Below are 17,255 nucleotides of genomic sequence, written 5' to 3'. Positions count from 1 at the left end.
TAATGGAACACGAAACTCGGTTCAAGGAGCGGCTTGTTGGTGCCGGCACGCCACCTACGTTAGCATCTGATCTCTCCTCTCTCTATCTATCTTTCCGTATCTCTTCTTCGTCGTTCTCCCCTATGTAGATAGATGGTAATTTCGACAAACACACTGTTACTTGCATTTTAGATTTCCGACGAAATTGCCGGGTCGGGATGTCGCGAGAAGTCGTCTGCCAGTCAACCACCGCGATCGACAGCTTCGTTGCTTTATTCGTCTTCCTGTCTTTCCCACGCGTCCTCCGCTTTCTCTCTTTTCTCTCTTCCTCGCTTTCTTTCGTCGATCTCTCAACGCGTTCGTTAATCGGACTCTAACACGTACGATATCGCACCGTACCTAAGGGTTTCCTTGTTCTCAAATTGTCTTTAATTAACAATAATCGCTCGTTCCACGAAAAATACTTGGACAGATTCGACGTTTAAAATTGAAAAATTTGATAAAAATGAGAAACGGGTAGCAGGGACGAGTAAAAAATGATCTTTACTATCGCGAGAGAAGATAGATAGTAAGCAGGTGAGGGGATAAGAAGAATTTCACGGAGATAAGACTGCGGGGTATACCGTATACGGTATAGAGTAAGTAAGTACATATCTCAGTTCTTAACACAACGAAACGTTGCTTGCTTCGAGGGAAGTCATGGATCGTAATAATTTTGTTTGAAAGTACCTTCAATCACTATCGATCCGCCGTTTTATCGACGTTGTTTTATGCCCGCTATGATTTTTTTACGACGCCATTCCTTTTCACGGCGAGAATCGTAAGGAAAACATCGCGCATTCGTTTGCACGCATTAGAATTTACACCGCTATAAATCGATATTGATAAAACCTCTCCGTGAATACCGGTCAATATTTCAAAAGCGTAACGATGCAATTTAGACGTCGCGATCCTCGATGATAATATCCGACATTTCGATACAATGATACAGAACGAAGAAACGTTTGTAAAATTATAGGCAGTCACGGCTATCGCGTGACGAATAAAATAATCGTGATCGATCGTCTTCGAAATCAAAGATATCGAAGAGAAGCAAAGAAAATAACGCGATATCGGTCCGTTCTACCGCAAAAACCGGCCATATCGTTGTAAGAAGGAACGCTCAAAAGCAGGTGGTATGCGGCAAGTGCAAGAGTTTTACGACGATCGATGATACGAGCGAAAGGTAAAAACCAATCGCGGGGAGGAAAGCGAGGAAAATCGTAACGCGGTACGCCGAAAACGACCATAGGACGGAAAAAGTACCGCGTTTATACGTAACCGCTGTTCACGGTGTTTACGGCGGCAATTCCCATGTCCACGGGAAAATAAAAAAGCCGATTTGAACGGAAAATCGGAATCGGTTGGAACCGTGTTTAACGCGTCGATCAAATTTTCGTATTATGCTCGGTGCGGTCTCGATCTGTAACGAACGAACGAACGAACGAACGAATCTCAAAGAAGGAAACAACCGGTTGCGGGATGTAAGATTTGCCGAGGTTATTAATAGGCGGAGATTTTATTCCGCCGCGACGCCGAACAGTATCGCGAGCTTGCGCTCGTAATCTGGCTGCAAATTAAATCGAATCTAGCGAGTTTCTTGTATTTACGCAGCCAGGTGTGAAATGCTTCGGTGCACGCATCCTCGCGTGCCTCGCAACTCTCGCGAGCAGCCATTAATTCTTAAATCTCGGATCGTTCCTTACCGCCGGAACGCCTACCCCGCGGAAACCCTCGTATTGTTACGTTATATCGCGCCACTGTTAGATAACCGAACAAGTTTCGTTTAATGTTATCGACTCGTGGCTTTCCGTGGCAGCTATTGCATGCCAAGAATTAGAATAACGATGTTTAGCATCGATGAAAGCGCGGTGAACGCGATACGATTTTACGAAATTCGAAAAGGTCGGTAAATTGAATTTCTTAATCGATCGACCGATTACAGATACATATTCCCGCGTTCGATCGATCCCACCTATTCGTATTGCTGGTTACGCGATGGTAACGCGATTGTCAAATTTTGGTTGGAAAATCATCGAGCGCGGCGCTCCAGCGTACGGTTAATTCTTGGTACCTCGTCGCCATGCTGTTCGAAACGTCCTCGTTATTTCGTATTAACAAGCTATCGCTCGGATTGATCCGAGCAAATGCATGTTTCGATTCATTCAATTAACGCGTTCACTCGACCATTGAAACGCGTGATTAATACGACTGGGACGTGTTTATAAGCGATCGCATCTGGAAACGGCTTGTTAGAGGCGAACGTCCGTCCTCGCAATCGAATCGAAACAACAACCACCCTGCGATGCCTCTATTGCTGGCTTCTAGCTTATTTGTTTATTTACACGATCGACTGCCACGCGTTCCGACGATTATTAACGTTTCTGGACTTGGACCGAGATCGATATTACGCTTTCGGGGACAAATTGAAAGTCGCTTTAACATTGACTAATGCGCGCCGATCCGCATATCGAACGCACGCGTTTATAACCACGCACATACACCTGTCGGTTGTATGAAATTCAAAGAAGAATAGAATACGTATTCGCGCGAATATTTAGGTACTCGATTTCGTCTTTTGCATCGAAGTTAACTCGTTCCTTCTTATTTCCGTTATAATTAAGTGCAATTCTCCAGGTAAATTTTCGGTATACCTTCACGGTTAAACGGAACGATTTTAACGAGCAACGCGTTATCCGTCGAAACGTGGAGGGACAGATGGGATTCTTTGCTTTTTTCCTTCTCTACTCATAAAATCGTACAAAGAGAATCTACACAAAGTAAACCGAATAGAATTTCGTTTCATCTGGTTCGCTGGTCGAATCGTCGGGTATCTTGGTTTCCGAACTCGTTGTTTGACCGACGATTAGTGAGCTCAAAGCGCGATAAAAATATCGCAAAGCGAAAACCCGACCTCGGTTTTCTGCTAAAAAAAAACAATTTTCCTCCACGTCGTCATTCGTTTCAGTGGCTGGAAACGAATATCTAAAAACTCGAGGTCCTCTAACGAAGCGTTAATCCGAGTCGAACGCAAACCGAGTTAATTCCATGCGAGGGGCGTTGACACGTAATCATCGAGAGAAGCACTCGAGCGTACGTGATGTCGGGGAATTAGTGAAGCGTCTCGAGTCCCGCAAAAGGACTCGTCGGAGCGTCGCGACGCCCGGCCAACGTCTACGTGACCGGATATACAGAGACATACGGTTGGGGTGTCAGGCGAAGAGAAGAAAGTTTTTAGTCTCGGTACAGGGGACAAGGAGACGAACGAATGGACCGGGCAAAGAGACGGACGGTTTACTCGGCTATCTTCTTTGATACGGCACGGCGTGTATGTATCACTGCGCAGCGCAATCATGACGCGGCAAACAGATAAGGTAAACGAAATACAGACTGTTGGACGACAATGTGTCCGCAAACAGGCAGCTGTACACAAGCCTAGCCGAACGGAAAGGCTGGCCAGATGGACGAAAAGCACAGGGAGCAGAAGATCAAGTAGCGAGAAACCGTAGCGTGGTTGATATTTGTACTTTTACCGGCTATACCTGGTGCTCGACTCGTGCCACGGAAAACCCTCGACATCGACCACCTCGGTTCGTGATACGGAACTCGTCGACCGAAATATAGACAGCAGCCAGGCGAATTCTCGGCTTTCTACGCCACTGAAAGAAGAAGTTGCACGCAGATTCGGACTATTCGAGACGGTGCGTGGTGACGGTGACGCGCACGCACGAAACGCGAAGAGTTGCCTGCGTTCCGGAGGGACCGAGTTTCTTCTTTCGAGAAGCGACTCGATCGAATCGTCGAGTACCTGCACTTGCGTCGAGTATGACGACGCGTCTCACCCTCGCACTAACAAAGGGGTTCGCGAGTACCACTAAACGCACGTACGTCGTACGCAAATCCACTCGGGGAACGAAAACAGTGTTTCGCCGGTCGTTGTCTGGAATCGCACGAAAGTGAATTTCATATTCGACGAACTTTCCAAATACGAGTGACTTGTTCCACTGCGAGACAGGACGATCGTCTGTTCGAATTTCTAAGCCATTTATTCGAAACTCGCGAGAGTAGCGAATAATTGCCGGTTGTCGCGTATTTAGCTCTGGTTTCGATCGACAGAGCGATCCCCGAATCGCCAAAATCAATATTTTACGGCCGTGCGAAAAATCTAGGAGCTCGAAAATGAATTTTTTCGACAAAGTAGCGGTGGAGCGGCGAGAACGAATTGACTTCCATTTGTAAACTCAATTAGCGCAGAAAACTATTAATTTGCTGGCAAGTAGAATTAATCGAGTACCATCGCGACGACAAAGAGGGGTGTTAAATGCAGCCGAACGAGCGCACGCGCTACGAGCCTGCTGAAACCGAAATTCCAGCTTTTTGCCACGGCGGCGCGCGCGCATTCGTAGTTTCGTTACTACAAATCTTTGATTTTACGCGAATCGCGTGGCGCTGACGATTTCGAGGTGCGCGCGTGCAACGTTACGACGGATAGAAAATCGAAGATCCGCGATTTCGTGTAAACAACTCATTCGTTGGCGAAAACTCTGTCGATGGTGAATTAAATTATGACGAGGATTATCGTCGCCGCTCGAATCCCGTTGTTCGAGCATAAAGGGAAATCGTAGCGCCGCGTGTTTCGCAATCGTTCTACCGTTAATGAATTTCGTTTCCGGCGATCGACCTAGCGACGCTTTTCGACGGCGACGAGGGGAATCGAAATGCGCCAAGGCGCGATGTTTTTTACGAAATTCGGAAAACTATAATCCGCCGTTCCGCGGCAAACGAAAACACGATTTTCTCTAACAAGGTAACACTAAATTGCAAAGTAAATTCTTTTTCGAAAGGACGGATCGAAGCAGACCCGCAACACGACTCTATCGATGGGTAATACCTAATCCGGACATGATCGGATTTACTTCCCAAATTGGCCTTGTTACGAACTTGCTAACTCTACGGAAACCTTTTACGTTTCTCTACGACTCTATGGTACAGACGTAAATATGAAGGCTTTCAGAGAATTTACGGCAAGATTCTAATTCCGTTTGAATTAAACGGATATGATTTCGCGCGACACGAACGGAAGTTCAGCGAACAGCTAAAATCTAAATTCGAGTCCGATAAACCGAATCTTACGATTTTCGACCGAGCTTCCGATATGTAGGTAGCACTCGGCCATCAAAGCTGAAATTGGTCGAACAGAGGACCGATGTAATGGAGTCGTCGGATCGATTTTCGGACAACTGCGAATGAATAGAAAAAACAGCGAAATTGCTGTTGGAACTTCTCCGTTCGATGAGAACGAGAACTTTAATGGAGGTACAAATCTCAGTGAAATGGATCCACGAATCATTTCCCACGAATCACGTTGTCTCTTCGTTCGCTCTGCCCGTTTCTGCCTTCACGTCGACGCCTCTGCTCCGCTATTTCGTGACTTCACGTACAAAATCACGATCCAACATGAAAAAAGGAAACGCTCGCGTAAATCGACGCTCGGCTACCTAACGGACGATGTCATTTGGCGAAAAAGACGCTCGACATTAGACACGCTCTTCCGACGATATTCGTCAGCTTCGTGGAACCAAATACATTTTTATAGGATAGCTACGTTGTGGAACTAAAGGCACGTTGAAACGGGAAATAATGGCTATTAAACGAATGTTTATAGTAGGTTAAAATGCGAGTATAACGTTGTAATTTGATACATTTCCTTTTTTATTCCCTTTTAAGCGTCGTTCTAGCAACAGCCCTAATAGTACTCGATGATATTGTGACAATTTTAAAACGCGTCAAATACACGCAAAATGTGTCATCAGTGGCCGGTTGCGTACGATCGGACGTTGAAATAGGACGACAATGACAGTCGATGCAATAATTGAGTTGTAGCTAATAAAATTCCTCAATTACGTGACAGTTAGAACGCTTCGTCCGTACTCTCTGTCTGCTACGATATTTATACCGAATATGACACTTAATCGCAAATTGTTTCAAATTGTTTGAACGCGAACCGTGATATCCTGCTTTAATTAATTGGACCTCGTTCGAAATAGCGTTTACGTTTAAAAAAAAAAACGAAGAAAACAAAATTGTTTTCGGTAAAACAATTAAGTGGGCCGTTGTCGATGCGAGCTTCAACCTGAGGAATAATCGGTTAATTAAGGTGTCGCCGTGTGAAGCGTAGCAACCGAACGATAAAGCTTCATTAAGCGTTTACCGATATCGCGATCGAACGACAAGTTACATATTTCCCTGGAAACTATTCACGACGCGGCGTAGTGATTCGAGATCGATTTATAAGCAGAAATAAAACTAAAATACTAAATTTGAAGAAAGAGATAGCTTCTTGTTCGATATTTGGCACGCGAACTAAAAAAGAAGGTTCCTGTTTATCCAACTTCTATGAAAAATGTTTCTGCAAATAAAAGTTCGTTCTACGCAGTTTACATTGAAACCGCGTTCAGACAGAACAAGTTTGCAGAAATAACTCTACAACTTATGGAAATTTCCGTTATAAAAAAATTGTTCTGCCAGCGACGGCGATACCCGGATTGTTTCGATGAATTCCGACCGTGTCTCGCGTTTCAATTCCGATTATACGATATTATACACAGCGGTATTTCCGGTGTCTAATTCGTGTTTTGGCCAAGGTCCCGTGAAATGAAGCGCAAGTGTTGGGCAATGGAGGTTGATTGATCGCAGAGAGCAGTTTCGTTCGAGCATCGCGGTAGGCAGATGCATTAAGAAAATTTTTACTCGCCTGGCAATGGCGATTCGCCTGATATATTTCAGACTCGCGAGACGAGATCCTGGAACAACAACGACGATTCGTTAAAAATTCGAACCTTGTTAGCAGCTTGTAAAAAGTGCACTGTAACGCGTTTTAATGTTGCTCGACCGTAATAAATTTTCCAAAATTCCGTCCATCGCAAACGAAATTTCATTCGTCGAAATTTTTCCATTGTCTCCGTTCTATATCGCGTAATCAAAATGTATTGGATATTTAAAAAAAAAAGTAGGAATCAGAATGTGTGTAATTGTATTTGTAGTGAAGTAGTCATTACGTGTTAAATAATCGAAAAAAATTACGAAAATCCAAGACTTAACAACGTCCTTATACATTATTGTTATACGTATTATCCACCAATATGTATTATCCTTCTAACGATTCATTCGTATTCGTACTCGTACGTAAAAAGAACTCGTAGAATATACTTACGTTTTTTAATTACGATAATTATTTTGTAAAAATAATTCAAGCGATTATACGAAGACTGTGCTCGTTAAAAGTTGCAAAAATGTTAATGATTCAAAAATTTAGCCACCCAGGGACCTTTTCAACCAAATTACAATATAAAATGACGAACAAGTCGAAGCGAATGCCTTTTTGAATTATGCAGTCGACGTAGAAAATAAAACATTAACTGGTATTGCTGGCAAACTCGTTCAGGAAGTTGATCGTTCTTCTTGACACCGCATTTGGTAAATGTGAACGTTAACCCTCTCGTGGCAGTAAATCAGCTAGATGCATCCTAAGTTATAGCTGAAAAAGAGCGCGGTCGGTAATTTCGGTCCTAATCTGGAATTAAACCGGAGGAAGTTTCTTCAAAGTTTTTCAATTCACCTTACTTTCCCGGTGATATCCGTTCGTGGGGTAGAATGGAGCGTACTATACTCGAGTCGCCATTTTGGGCTGTTGCATATTTTCGTTGTTTTCGATGTTCGAGAAAACTCCAATTAAGAACTTGCAATCCCTTAATCTCCGTGGAACTTTTGAGAAATTCGATGGTCCGAGATATTTCCAAAAGTTTATAAACCCCACCAAACTAAAATAATATGGCACGCTTCGATTAGTTTTCAAACGATTATTTCTAGAATTAATAGTTAATTTGTCTTAATACGTATGTACCGTTGGTACAATCGCACAGGTCATTAATCTTCCCTGATGGCCGGGGTACCGATCTTTCCTCTGTTTTTATGGATCGCCGTCTTTCGTGCAAAGTGTGAAATGAATTTTGAGCAGCGGCTACAAACGACAAAACAGTGGCAAAAGTTTGATGAAACAACTACACGCGCAACGATCGATCGACCGCTCGACATCGTTGTAATGGGACGACCAAGTTCACCCCGATATCGGAACTATCCCTGATGCCGAGCATGGCAGATGGTGCCGAAATTTACATTTCTCGCATATATCGGATGTTTATCCGTCTTCTGGATCGGTCGTCGAACTATCAAACGCGACGCGATCTTCCGGCCTGATTGGTCGAGTCTCCGCGATCGCCTTTCGAATCGCTTGCGACAGCTGCTGCGCTCGTAATTAAAAACGCTGCGTAACTAAAAACGCGATTCCCATTTATGGCTCGCTCTGTATGCACATTGTTTTCCGAATTCTCGATCTGCCGGTTCGATCGGTCAATTGCATGAAAAAAAACGACGACGATGACGACGGGGAACGCGCATCGAAACTAGGAAACCGCCAAATGTTTTCGTTCGAACAGAATTTTTAACCAGCGTCCGATTCGTTCTTTAAAATCCGATCCGATGCATCGATATTAGTTTTTGAGTAAACCTCTGCTTGAAATCAAAACATCGTGGCTCAGCTCCTTTGTGGTTTTATCTTGTCCTGTAAACTATTTAATCGTGTTGTGAAACGTAGAATATGGTATTCTCATACTTCGATTTATGTCGTTGATATAAATTCGTACTTATTTCGAGAGAATGAAACGAATCGAAGGAAAAATGAAAAAAAGAATCAGTGGCGAGAATCGAAAATCGATGGACGTTGGACGCCTCTCGTTGAAACGCCTTCGTCGCTAAATCCTACGACCTTATCGAACGGTTTCGTTTAACCTAACGCCATGAAACTACCGAGATAACGACCAAGAGAGGGTGGCGAATGTCGAGAATCGTCGAGTCGCAGGGAAGGCTAACGCCGATTTACGAGACCACAATTTTGAATACGTTCCGTGGAACGAAACGTAGTGCTCCATAAAACGATGTTTCCGTTTATTCCTCGCTGTTAGCGCTGGCACTGATTCAGTTATCAATTATCGATTGTCAATTATCGCTTTGTATGAGATATTAACTCCGTGAGGAAATTTGAAGTCTCATGATTATTTGTTTATTCGAAGTCTGGACATGAAACAAAATATATTTCAGTAGAAAATAAACACTTTGTATAAGACTATTGAGAATAGTAGAATTCTTGAGAGAATAGGTATTTCCGCTATTCTACATCTTTCGTTTTTCTCCTTTCGTCCAGGTATTCTTTCTTTCTCTTCGTAGTATTTCCTCGAGGAAGTTACAATTTAATTCAATCTTCGTAAATTCGCCAGGCCGAATCCACAGTTTACGATAATGGCTACCTCACCGACGACCCGCCATTGGCGAACGACTGACAGTGCAGAATCTTCGTTCTTTTATCATCTCGCGAGAAATTTGTTCGTTCGTCGACGAATGGACATTTCGATCCGAAGGTATCGACATTTTTTCGTAAATATCGTACGACGCATCATCAAACTGTAGTCTCACAAACGGACGAACTTGTAGCATTTGGCGTATATCTGTCGTGCGAACTATTTGTTTCTTTATTACGCAGGTGTTTCGAAGAAATCGATGGTCTCGAATAAACGAAGAATCAAAATCGACTTAAAGCCTACGTTGAATATTTAGCGTTTCAGAGAGGCAACGCGCCGGAGAGGTAGTTTTTGAAATAACAGCGCGAATACGGCGTTCGTATCGTATGTAATTTTTTAGCAATAACGTTGACTGATCAGATTTTACATGGATTTTCAACATAAATCGGTTTTTTCTGCGAAATTTTTAATTATTTATGTTATCCGCAAAACTCGGTAGAAAAACGAACAAACAGGAAAACGCTGAACAGCTAACTAGACGAAACGAGAGTGTGGAGTGGAAATATGTAATCACGTTGCACCGAAAGCGCGCGAATACGGGACGAGACGCGGTTTGCCACTCGATGCGGAAAGGAATTGGAATTTTAACCGAAGGTTCCTGGAAGTACATACTTAGAGGTACGGTGAGGAGTTGCGGTCGGTTGGACTCATCAGAAAAGCGGCACTCGTCTGCGGAAGAAGGAATAAAGGAAGGAAATGGAGTGGTCGCGCAGTTTCTCGAAACACGTCTGTTTCCCAGCGGTGTATCTTCTGTTTCGGTGCTTCTTTCCGCGACATCCTGTCCCCGTTCCTTCCGGAACAGTCTGTCTGAGATATCTTTTAAATGTAAAGCGCCGCTGAAACGCGCAGATGGATGCTAGACTCGCCGAGGCTCGACCTAATTTTTTTCAGTTCCTTTCTTTTCGACGACGAAGAACGTTGTTGCCGCAACTCCGTAGGAAAGTTATTCGACTTAAATATTTCGTGGTCGCCGGTTTGATACATGGAATATTTGAGCAATTTCTCTATAGGATATTAAAAAACGTTTTTATCGCGTTCTTCCTACTTCTATAAGTAGAGGGGTGGTAGTTGGATAAACGAGAAGAACTTTAATTGAAATTTCGCATTAGGGAGTCTTGTAATTTCTTTATAAACGACGTCTGCCGATAATCGTAAGACCGTATACACGACGCTGTATGGTAAATCAAGCTTATTCGCGTTGTTGTTGTGTTTCGACGCACATTTTTCCCACGTCATCCGTATCTTTCAAGAATGCTATTGCGCGATTCCAAAGTAATTCGAAATTATCGCGAAAAATATGAGTTACGACGGATGGAAAAAGTAAAAAGGCTAGGCAAACGCAAAAGCTTGGCGAAAGGTTGCCGGGAGCGACGCGTCGGTTTCGTGTTACTAGATACGAGAGCTTTCTCTGGTACAGAGGTCACGACGTTTATCGAACATCCTGTTTAAATCCGCGGTCGGATTCTAGCTTTCCTTCCGCGGCACGAAAAGTCCGTCGAGTTAGCCTCTTTACTCGGTGGAAGAAAACAACCAGCCCAAACGATAGTTTGAATTGCTAAAAGTTCCGTCGGTGCGCCGGAGAATGCAACCGCTGCACCGCCTTATTATTATTCCGAATATAATAAGTCACTGGTTGATATGGCTGGTGATTCTAGTTGACTGTCAGCGCCGCGCGACGCGGCGTTCAGTTCGTTTCCGTTACGCTCCATCCCGTCTTTTTTTTTCGGATTTGCATACGAACCGTCTAGACTCCGTCGTTCGAGCCACCTACTTTTCCTGCCTGGTTGATTCCATTTGAAAAAATGAACCACCTTCCCGATTCTTCTTGGTTCTCGTCGCACCATACCGCGCGGATTCATTTTACGAATGCTTTTCGTCTTAAGATGCTTGTCGTACGCTTAAACCCCGGAAGCACGGCCGGAAAAAACCTGAGGGAAGGAAGCACTTTGATGGAAATACGAATCCGCAAATTTCTGCCGTGCTTGCGTGACTTATACCTTCGGAATGATTGATATGAGAGCGCAGCTTTCCTTGGAATAGCTCGCTAACAAATTAACTCAGACTCTTCCGATTTATAACGGGAAGACGAACGATGTCGGAATAAGAGTAAGTACGTTGATTCGATAGGAGAAATGAAGTATCGTTAAACGTAATTCCTTTTTTAGTATTATTGATAACATATGAACGACGTGCAAACAACCTCCAGACGTAAATTTAGGTGAGAAACATATTTCGATACATAGTGGTACGTTTTGTAGACACTCGTAGAAAGGCAAATATGTTAATGTCGTACGATGTATCGATGTGAGTAGATTATTCAAATAAATACCACCGTCGATGTTTAATTAACGTGGAACGTTTAGCAGTACAGGGGTTCGACGCTTAATCACTGGTCTTCCAACAGAGAAAATCCTTTAGCATATTCATACGTTTGCGAATCCATATATTTGCCGAAAAATATAGTCATCGATTAATTAAATTTTCTCTTTAGCGCGTACTGTCGTGTTGATTGATCGAAAAATCGGGGATTTTTTTAACCGAAAAGATGATTAATCGCATTTTCTTTTTAAGAAAAATGATCGCGATGATTGACATATTTACAGCTATATCACCGTGAAAACCAGCATTACAAAGATTAATCGATCTAAGGTCAAAAACATAGTAATTCCAATAGGATGTGCGATATTCTTAAAGCCGTCATTTGTATCTAAAATATTTTGTATAAAGTGTCCCAAACTAAAGTTAAACCTCTAAACACCTGGAAAAAATTGTCTATACTAACGATTGCCATTCATCCTTCCTTTGGATGTCAGGTTTCTTCTTCTACGGTTAGAGAAACGAAAAAGTATCGTAATAAGAAAAGTACTCTATCTTTTTAGATATTTCTTCCGAAGATCTACGAGTTATCCTTTTTCCTTGACTTCGTATTCTCATACGTATGTCCTGCTTATACATACATCTTTGCTCGTTTAACAGCCATATTTTATCGCGCGTATAAAATTCAATACTTACATATACATCTAATCTACTCTCTTACACCAACGTATTACTATACAGGGTAGTTGGTAACTGGTGGTACAAGCGGAAAGGGGGTGATTCTACGCGAAAAAGGAAGTCGAAAATATACAATAAAAATTTTTCGTTCGAGGCTTTGTTTTCGAGAAGTTTTCATTGTAGATCGTTGTCTCGATGGAAAAATTAAAAAAAAAATTAAAAAAAATGTTTATTCTATATTTTCGACTTCTTTTTTCGCGTAGAATCACCTCCTTTCCGCTTGTACCACCAATTACCAACCACCCTGTATATTTTCTTTCGCGTTAAAGTCGAAAAGATTAATAGCCTAGAGATTTCTCCTCTAATCAACCATTTATCCATTCAATCGATATAATAAAGGTGGACACAAGTATTAGAATCTTGTGAGTATTTCGTTTAGGATGATTAATTAATTCTAATATTTGTATAATTACGTTCAGTTTTAATTCCAACCATCGGCCAACCAATTTTACCTTGGCGATGGAGTCTGCCCGCAACTAAGCTCCGACTGCAATGACTCGTGAAGAAATATTTTTAGAGACGGAAAGCCCGATTTTAATTAAAACACGGCAACACGTTCGACGAGGGTCTCGCTCGACGACTTCTACTGGAACTCGAATTTTCGGTGAAACGATCGAACATATCGAGTGTTTCGCGGCCATAAGAACAATGCCAACGATCTCTCAAAACAATCAACTTTCACCCTCTCGCAGTTCAAATTGTTTTTTCCCTTGTGCAAAGCATCGGAAACACGGTGCTCGTCCTCTACGAGGCGGCAGTTTTATTTTTACACAACACTTTCGAGTGTACAAGCCGTCTGCGGGCGAACAAAGCACTCTGAACTTCTCTATCGACAGTTTCCCGTTGCTGTTGCGCATATTCCTGTCTTTCTAGATATATTAAAATTTCGTCTACTTGCGAGAAATAGCGACGCGATAAAGTGAAAGACTATTCGTTATTTGAAAATAGACAAAGGGGAGCAGAGAAGGAAACGGAAAGGGAAGGATCCTCGTCAAGGAGCGGAACGTGTCGCAGGATCGTCGAAACGAAATGGCGAATGAATAAGCGCACAGGGATTTCTAGATCGATGGGACAGAATAACGAAGAAAACATTGCTAAAACGTAATTCTTTGGGCGTTGTCGCGCACCACCTCGAAAGTCTTATCATCGCCCGTCTTTCGCGCGAAATTTCATTAATTAGCGATGCCGAGAGCCTTGGTTCGAGAACGGGACGGAAATAAAAGCAGCGTGGTCTGACGAGTTTGGCTCGGTAAATGTGAAAAACTAGATCCCGGGAACGGGGAAACAGCGTCCACGGAACCGCAATAACGATACACCAAGCACTGATTCTGGTTCCGCTATTAATCGTCCGTATCGTACGTAATTACGTCTCTTCCAAAGGGAATGAAGGGAAATGCTTGAAAATATAGTGGTGGCAGTTTTGAAACAAAGAAGCCCGTTCAGACACAGGAGAAAAAGATAAACGTAAAGAAGCGACGTAAGGCGAGGGAAAGAGAAAGGAAGAAACAAGGAGAGCCGCTCGGTGGGAAAGAGTTGCTGCGAGCAACTGAAGTTTCTGGTCGGGAGTATAAAACTTTTTACCGCTTTAATCTGAACTTTACGATAAGGAGATTGCATCACACGGCTATTGTAAGTCACCTAGAAGGCTGACTGTGAAGTGCCTTTTACCCTAGTCGCTCGACGAACCAACTTTTTTCTTCCACGTGTACAATCGTGCTTTGAAAATGGAATTAAATATCGGCCGACAAAAAGAGCATCTCCGTATCCATTGTGTTTCACTCTCGTATTTTTTTCTGCTTTTTATACCCTCCAACTAATCGTCAACTTACTTAGATTTCTTTCTTAACGATCTACTTCCCCGCGTCGAGCTTTTAACCATCGAAATAGACTATTTACGAATTATTCAACGAATCGTCTAGCGATCGGAAACCCAGCCTCGATTAACGCGTTTAACGAAATTTCTTTCCTTTGAAGTTGCATCGACGTTCAATTCGACACATCGAAACGTTTTGTTCTTAAATCGATACGCGGTGCGCTTTTCATCAAAGATTCGTCTCCTCTTTCTCTCTGCAGCTGTCTCTATTTTTCCAGTCTCATCCGTGGAATTATCCGCTTTAGCGGCGAAAGACTGTCACGACGAAATTGTCCCTGAGAAATCAGAATGGTTAAACGTTCCTCGATTCTCCCAATGGTTTATTTCCTTCTGTTCATTACGTTCCTCTGCGGAGAATTTGCCGCTGTGTACACGGGTAACGTATTTTTCCACCATCAGAAAGCGAGATTTCATAAATCCGATCAATTGTGCTTTGGTTATGTCGCCGTGATCGATGCTTCGATAGTTTTAATTTGAACTCCGACTCGTCAGAGCGAAACGTTCCATGTAAACGACGAACGGTTTTCAACGAAACGATCGATGAAACATGCCGCGTGTACGCGACCAGCCTTGCATACGCAACGAATACGATATCCCTCTATCGTTGGCAAAAAATAATTTAACAATCCGACTGCTCATTAGCGTTTCTGCCAAGCGTGTCACCGAATTCCGATATACGGCGCCGCGATACAAGTTTCAAGAGATCGGCTAGCTCGTTACGTTGATTTCTCCAATCGCATTTTGAAATTAATTTTTCTTCTGTAATTATGTACTTTGTCGCGTCGTGCCGCGTCGCGTCGACTCGGTGCGTCTGATAATTTCAATCGATGTGGCAAAATGTAATTCGTTCTATCTGTGAAATTTGTTAAAAAAACATCGTCGATAAGAATAAAGTACAAATGACGAATATTCGTAAGCAAATGTCGAGAATCGAGAGGTAACTAATTCGTCGAAACTCCAAACGAATGTAAACTTGAAAAGATTGAAACGTAAATGATCGAAGAGAAATTTAAATATGTTATCTTCCTTTCTTTTCATTTGTAATTTTCTTTCTTAATATCGAGTAGATATAAACCTATCAAAGTATAATTACGGATATGTACAGCTAGACTTCCTAATCATTGATTATACTACTGCGAACAGATGTAAACGTAAACCACGAAACGACGTTGGCTTTTCGTCTAATTATTTTGACGTGCTTTCGGGCGTTTGTTGGAATTTGGAATACACGCAATTCGGAAAGACAACATTGTAAATTTCTCGTATTCCGAAATTCCAGGACAGCATTCAACATCGTCGCTCAATTTCCACGCGTTTTCTCTCTAACTGGTAAAGTGGAACTTCCTTTTTGCTGAAATGCACAGTCGCCGAGTGTAACCAAACGTATCTCCCAACGTGATTTCAAATTAATTAAAATTAATTAAGGCTACAAATATTCAGGATTAAATATTTCTACGAGAGGGAACATTTCACATTCTTTACATTACATGAGCGTTGTTGTCTGAGGTTACAACGAATATTTCACGGTCTCTGTTCCGAAATTATTCTCAATTTATCTACTGTTATAACGTTGATGTAAAATTAATATTTTTACATACGATTCCTTTTCCTTTACATACCCTTCTTATTCGTTTCACGAAGGATTACACCGTGGAATAAATCTTCTCAAACAACGATTTACCTTTATCGATAGCAAAACGATATTCTTCCCTCTTAATTATTTTCTCGAACTGCGCTATCGATAGAACTTTGTTGTCACACGCCATAAAGCGGTCCTACCACCCGCCATATAGTTTTTATCGTAAGCGTTCGTTGGGAAATGACGAAGAACAGACGTTTCTTGCAAACCTTGAAAAATCTTTTTCCACGATATTTTTCCGGTGGACGAGGAGTCGTTATTGCGATCGCCTTCGCGGCCGAGATCCAGTCTTTTCCGTCAGAATCGTATATCTTGGGTGTTCGCGAAATGCCGAGAAAAAGTAATACCGCGAGATCTGGTGATTCAACGTTGAATCGCGCTGTAGCTTCTTCTCCGTCGACTCGTTCCGGTCAGACAAAGTGTCTGGTATCTATCAGAGAAGAGTTTTTTCGAGTCTCGCAAGAACGTGGCAACTATTTTTCGTGGTTTCGCGGTCATGGTAAGAATGGAAACCCGATGGTTCTTCCAACCAGAGCTCATTCCGCTTCGCGTTTCTCCACGTTGCCGCCGTTGTCTGATAAAAAATCGTTGGAAAGTTCTTACCTTTCTTGTCCGTACAACGATAATCCCTATAACCTAATCGTTTCTGACGAGTTACGTAACGTTTTCAGACAAATTGTCGCTGTCGGAATACCGCGCGAAGATAAATCTTAAAATCGAACGAGATACGATTCAATCTACTTCGTAAATTTATACTCGCCAACGTAGTTTAATAATTCGCTGTTATACGTATACACACGTGTCCTCTATACGAAATTTTTTCACTGGGTGTATAATCTCCAGCGAGTTATGCGTTAGTCGTTTGGCCCACGCTCGCGCTACATACACACATAGCGCAGCAATTAAAACGTACCTCTTGCCTGGCATATTTCCGTTTTATTTTTATCGCGACACGTTGGTTAGTTTTACGCGGATGGACAAAAGCGTTGCAACAACGCGGCTACGTGTCCGAAAAATCGGCTACACGACGCTGTCGGCACCGTTGTCCCAAATGATAACGAAATCAAAATTCTACATCGAAACGGAGATACGTTTGCCACGCTTTTCAGTCATTGGCGTAGAGTTACCGAGAGAGAAACGAGGTTTTCAAATATTTCTGTGATCGCGCAAAGTACGCGTCGATGGTTGAACGATGATGCGGTCGCTCGTTCGGTTCATTCCGTGTTCGTGCTCCATCGATTTTCTCCTCTCGAAGCTA

The sequence above is a fragment of the Bombus vosnesenskii genome, unplaced genomic scaffold (assembly GCF_011952255.1).
Source record: "Bombus vosnesenskii isolate JDL3184/JDL3185 unplaced genomic scaffold, Bvos_JDL3184-5_v1.1 scf7180000013295, whole genome shotgun sequence".
In the NCBI taxonomy this organism is placed as follows: domain Eukaryota; kingdom Metazoa; phylum Arthropoda; class Insecta; order Hymenoptera; family Apidae; genus Bombus; species Bombus vosnesenskii.
The sequence above is the reverse complement of the archived record's forward strand: the minus strand, read 5'-3'. Positions refer to the sequence as shown.